This window comes from Vanellus vanellus (assembly GCF_965231255.1).
Source record: "Vanellus vanellus genome assembly, chromosome: 5".
Taxonomy (NCBI): Eukaryota; Metazoa; Chordata; class Aves; order Charadriiformes; family Charadriidae; genus Vanellus; species Vanellus vanellus.
The window spans coordinates 30,800,662-30,807,468 of NC_138910.1; positions in this window are offsets into that span (position 1 = coordinate 30,800,662).

A 6,807-nucleotide genomic window follows, 5' to 3' on the forward strand; every position below is an offset into this window, starting at 1 on the left:
AAGCCAATCACTGTAACCTGTTGTGACATTCCCTGGCAGTCTATCGGGTATCTACCCTAGCACCAAATCAATCCTGCTCACCAGCCTTCTCCAGTATCCCATGACTGAGTATGCAATTTACTATGGTGGGTATGGACATGCTGCCTTTGTTTGTCTGTCTTCTGGAATGACCACTCCTGAACACCAGTCTTGCACAGTTTACTCATCTTTTTCAATGGAAGACAGGAAATGTAGCTAAGTATTTAAGAATTTCTTTTCAACTTGAAAAATAAAATCTGAAGAATTTTGCAAAGCACCATAAGGAAAGGCTGAGCCCTAATTCCTTGTCTTCCTCCAAGCAAGTAAAAGATTCCACACTCGTTCAACCTTGAATCTTCCAATCATCCTATCCAAAAATCACATGCATAAGTATCTGGACTTGAGAACTGCATGCTCAGTAGTAAGTTTTCCAATTTTAGAATGCATGAAGCTTTATGAAGACATGGCCATAATACTGGATTGTGTTTTTCAAGCTTGAGGTATATTGTATACTTCTTTTTTAAAAAGTTAATCAAACAGGAAGCCGATTGTTTGAGTTCCACATACTGTAGAACCAGACAGTTAAACAACGATGCAAATAGCAGCCAGCTTTAAATTTGTTCAATTACTTCTTTGCCTCCCTTAGTAACCTTTCTGCATTTCTGCAAAATAGCTCAGCTCACGTCCAAAGTCCTTGAACAACCTACTTCCATCCATACCATTCTGTTGAACAGGAGGTAAACATCTTCCATACTAAGACAATGGCTTTCTTACAGATGCCAAGTTTCAGAATAGGAGAATGATCATTTGATCTAGAATTATAGAGCTGAAATGTCTTCAGCACGTTCAAGGTTATTCCCCATGCTCATTTGCCAATCTATACTGAAGTATGAAATGTTTATCCTCCTCCTCCCTCACTTTTTCCACTTTTAAATCTCTTTGGCCATATTGTATATTAAAATTCTACCTATAAAAGAGTATTTTTCTAGAATTAAAAAAACATCTGATGAAATTAGTAAATGGCTATACAGCATTGTAACTTAGAAATGGAATCTTCTTGTTAAGTGTGACCAAAATTTTGGCATATCATCATCTTCCTGAGGAAATATAAACAGTTCCAGTCTTATGAAGTATAACCAGAATTTCCGTAACAGTTTCTAAACACATTATTGAAACTATTTTTACAAGCAGATACTTGAGAGAACATTATCGTTACATAGCTTGCATTGTTCAAATCAATAAATTGGAGAGATGGAACAATAGGTCAATGTGTTCTTTCTTTCTTAAGAAACATTTTTTTTTTCCTAGCTGTTACAGAAGTCTCTCTTAAACAACCCCACTGAAGAATGCAGAGAGAAGAAAGATGACATTTCCAGAAATATCAATAAGTAAGCACAAAAAATAAGCTGGAGTCCTGAAGAATCATCAACATTCTGTACATGTTTTACTAGGAAGGAAATAGCTGCTTCCTAGAATTTGTAAAAAAAAAAAACAACCAAAACTCTAAAAAAAAAAAAAACCTATTTACTAATTTCTAGTCTTTTCCTTCAACTTGTAGTCTTTCATTTTTCTTCTTTTTTTACCTTAGTTATAGTAATACAAGTATCTTCTTTCACATTACAACAGTTTTAAATTTCAGCGTTCCAGGTATTATTACATCACACATGTAAATCATGGCACGTTTACTAATTTGTATCTACTGAAAAACAAAAAAATGTCTACCGAAAACCCCAAAAACCAGTTACAGACCTTCATGGCAGTAACCTCCTTTGCCTGACATTACTACAAAGTCAGAGGTATTTCCATTGAAGTAGCTGGAGTTGGCCAAATACAAAATCAGCACGAGAGCAATAGATGTAGGCTCTCCTTGCTGTACAGCAGGTAGATCACTAAGATTTCAACAAAACCTGCACTCTCTGCTAATTTCACTCTTATTCTGTTCAGGTTAATCTCATTAAAGAAACTTCTGTCACAACAGAAAGTGGAATAGGTAGGACACATGAATGTATATCAATTTTCTTTCAGGAAACTTGACATAATATCTCAGCAATTAACATAGTCACCTTAACAGACAAAGGCAGGCCAGAAGTATACTGAGCAGTGTCGACTCATCAACACAGAAGCTACGGTGAAGCGAGACCTTTGCAGAAGGTGCACCCAGATGGTTGTATGTATTATAACGCAGACCAAATGGATGGAAATACTCATAAAGGCAAAGGAGCAGCAGCTTTATTATAATGTATTTTCTTTAATTTTTTTTTTTTTTTTTTTAGAAAACACAAATTTTATAGGGTGCTTAATCTTTTACCTGGTTAACTTAGTTACCAGGAACAGGAAAGTTAGAACTTAAGCTATCATCTTGGTTTCAAGCTGGGATAGAGTTAATTAAACACTTGAAAGGCACCTAAGATAGCTCTTCTATAGGCCTGAATATGACAGGGTAAGGTCCAGCAGCATGCTGACATGGTAAAGAATGATTCCTGTAGATGTTGGACCACCTCACCAGAAATGTCAAGCAGCACCCTCTATACACAGAGGCTCATGTCTCCAGGCCTTAGAACTGCAAAGCCCACAATTTATTGTTCATTCTCTCTCAAAGTGCAACTCCAACTCTCAGTTTGGGCTTGTCTTCTTAAGGGGAGAGCTGCACATCAGAAGTGACCACCACCACCAGTGATCGAGCTGGAGGGTAGAGTTGGCACACACAAGAAATTGGCTCTTTTCACCTGATCCACATTTGGGAGGAAAGCAAAGAAAACAGTTTTGTTTTTATTCTGATTTCAATGGCAGCTGTCGGAAAGCTGCTCAGCAGTTTGGAATGTCAGAAGTAGTCCCTTTGGAGCTGGATTAGAGGGAGATGGAGACAGCCAAGAGCACTAAGCAGATAGCTGTGTAACCATGGAATAAAACACTGCATATTCACAGATACAAAGAACTATATTCTCTGTCACATATAGCTCTCTCAAATCTTGCAAGCAAGCCCTAAACTAAACCTTTTCTGTAGGCTCATCTAATCTGCTTTCACTGAATAACTGGGTAATATATATTGGTACACCATCTCTAAAAATAAATCTGCCAGTCTCGCTGGAGGGGAAACTACAACATCTGCAAGCCAACAAAAATAACGACTTTTCATTCTACTTAAAGTTCAGGAAAAATATTCAAGTTTGCCAAATAAAAAAACGACAAAACTGATGGGAACGGAAAATGTTTTTATGCTGAAAGAGGATATTACAAACAATGGAGACTCAAAGTCAAATCTCTCATTATCCTTTTTAAAGGAACTTTCTGAAATATAACGCCCAATTTTTGCAAGAATGATGTAACCTTTAAACAATACTGCAAATACTTTGTCATGTAACTTTTATATAATTATTTCTTTAAGAAATAATGATGGGACTGACCCACCCCGTGCATACACATTTGTTTGGGAATTTTTTCTGGCCTGCTGGCTTTAATTTTCAGCTCTTCTGGCAGTGTTTTTTCAGCTCGGGCCTATTTTTATTTCTGGAGTTATTCCAGAAGTTCAGAAGAGAGAATGTTCAAGGAAGAAACAACGTGCAGATAAGCAAGCCCAGTGATTCTCAACTTTCAAGACCAGAAAAAGGTCAGAAAATTAGAGGAAAAAAAAAAAGCCTTAAAAATCTATGCTCAGAATTATTTTTTGACATTTCTTATTACTGTTCTTCAGAAGACGGGGTAGATGGAGCAGCTTTTCCATGAGATCAGCCTTAATAAACACCCTAGGGTTAAGGTAGACTTCAACAAGAAGTATCATAGAAATCATTATTCCTCACCTCTAGCCCAGACAGTTCAAGAAACCCAATTGTTGTCTACTGAAACATGCTAACATCATTAACATTTTCCACACAAAGTGCTGGAAGTGGAGGAGAAGGAGGAGGGAGTGTTTCAACCTGCCAGACCATGAGTTGCACAACCTGAGATTCCAGCATACGTTTTCAAATGCTTCCCAGTTGGAGGTACATGCATGATAATCTGCAAAAGAGAGGAACAGCTGGCTAATGCCTTAGTCACACCCAATGTTAGGATGAATCAAACCAACCACGGCTTAAAACTTCTCAACACAGCTACAGAGAGCAAAAACTTTGTTCTGTCCTCTGTGTAGTGGCCAACAAGCTAGTTCTACGCCACTTGCAGAATTAGTTACTCTAAAGCACGAAAAAATTTCTAAAGACCCTGGACTTTCAAATGAGAACATGCACTCATTTAAGAAATGCCATCTGAAATCCAGTAACAACCAAATGAAAACTTCATTACTTATAGAAATTAATTTTTCTTCCTGAAAGTAGGTTATACTACAGTTATAGTAGGTTATACTACAGTTATCTGAGTAAGTTTACACATAAAGATATTACATCCCATTGTCCTACTTTATGCATTGTTAAGTTTTGCAGGAGAGAAGACAACTAGAGAACTAAAGGAAGAGAAGTAAAATTCTGTTATGTATTAGCAACTAGAAAATTGAAAGAATAGGACAAGTAATCAATATTCAATACATGCTAATAATACTCCAAGAATCTGGATCCCTTAGTAAGTCCTAATTCTTTCAGTATTGGAGAGATCATCCAACAAAGTGAAAATACAGTTTTAAGTCTTCAAGGTAGGCAGCCATCTCGGGAGTCATTTACACAATCAGAAAGTATAGCCAGTTCCTCTGGCTTCCTATCTTCACAGTGCTGAAAATATCAGGATTAAGTATCTGCAAAATATCACAGGTCTATGACTATTTTCTGTAGGAAGGACTGGGTCTTACTTCCACTGAAAACAAGAGCATGTGAAATTATTTGGTCTAAAATTGCTGTAGTGGGACAAACCTAGGGACAAACGTCCATTACCAAGCAGTCATGGTACAGCACAGCAACACTTGCACCATTCAGACCATAAGCGTATGTTGAGAGGAGGGTCAAAATATTTAGAGGTAAATTCAGTTGCTGCAGATGAGGAAGCTACTGAGTCACCTGAGACAGAGGCATGGACCTCCCTCTTCACCAGGAATGGGACTGCATCTTTTCAAACACTTTTCAAAATTTGTTGGGTTCAGAATTTTGTAGTTTGAATGCAAATTCTTCAAAAATACATTTAAAAATACTCATCCAGGTTGCTTTTTCTAAACTGCTATTGTAAAAGAAAGTAAGATCCTGAAATAGGCTTGGATCAAAGAGGTTAAACTGAATTCTTGTAGCCTCTCCAGTAAATCCACTAAAAAAAAAATTAATTTTAAAATTTGGTTGAGATTGTCTTGAGCGCAACAAATATAGATGTAGTGTTCCTTAAATCTGTATGAGTACTCCAGCCAAAAGCAAAAAGAACCATCTCTAATTCTGACAATAATTGTAGGTCTTGTAGACCATGTTTTCAAGTGTGAAATATGTAGTGTCCAGCACTACACAAAAATCAGAAAAGTACAATACCTGATGCAGTTAATGCTATGTACTTGGACATTGAGCAGCTTAAGGAAATAAAGGAAAGAAAAAATCCAAACAAGTGGAATAAGTGCTAATTTATAAAAACTGAGTCACCACAGTGTAGCCTGTGTGTTGTACTGGATCTCATAGCTCATATTTTACAGCATCTTAAGCTTGTAGCTGATGTCCAATTCATTACTTCTCAAAAGCTCATTACTTCTTAAGTTAATTAGCAAAAGTGATAACAACATCCGAATCTCTAGTGGAAAAATAAACCAACATGTGACCTCTAGTCCTACTGTCCTTTTAGGCTCCCACTATACTTGAGAAGTTACCACCAATCTATCTCTCTTTTTCAGAGGTCAACCACATTTTGCACTTCAAAGTCAAAGCACTAGACACTACAAATTTAGACAGCAGTACTACACTCTTGGCACAGGGAGAGAATTTGTTCTATACTTTGCATACTTTAAGTTCCAAGAAAATATGCCAGTAAGAGAAGAGAAAAAAGTAACAGAAACACTCTTTATCACACAGTATTTGACTCTGACTGTACTCAGTCTCACGTTACGGAATTCATGCTGAGGGAGGAAGAGAAGATTTAAGCAGATTGTGTTCTATATTGGATTATGAAATATTTTTTGGTAAGAAAATACCAATGGTTTCTACTTCAGTAAGTCCTTAATTCCAGATCATCTGTAACAAAGTTGCATTCAACTTGTGAAGCAACTGAATCTCCCACCTTATTGTATGTACCAACCGATTCAAGTTAGGCCAGCATTTCTGGTTTGTTGAGAGACAAGAAAATACTTCAATTATTTGTTTGCCTACAGAAATATCCTGAGGTTAATGTAAATATTTTATTATATTAAAAGGTCTTATTAGATTTAACAAAAACCTCTTACCTTTTTTCTAGCTGTTCAGAATACGACTGAAGCTGTATCAACATGGTGCAGTCTTTTTGCAGATCTGGATCTCCTTTTGAATCCAGATGCCACTGGATATTCAGCAGATAAACTGCTTAATGATTAGAGAGTTATCCAACGGGCAAATATTTATGGTATTTTGTTACAGTGGTCTTCAGAACAGACTAATTTCATTTTACTATTCTAAAGAATGCTTAAAATCCTGCTCCAAACATACATCATCATCAGGCATGATGGTGGACATTTAAGTTCCAAGGAGAACAGCATTAAAGGATCCTAATATGAGCTTTAAGAGAAAATCAGTCTCTAACACCTTGGGATCAGGACATTTTGAAGCTGTTTGAAAGCCTATTAAGCTGGTATGGTTCAATGCAGAAAAGATTTGTTTTCTGATACATCACAGAAGAAAAAAAAAAAAAGGTGTGGGGGAGGGGAAC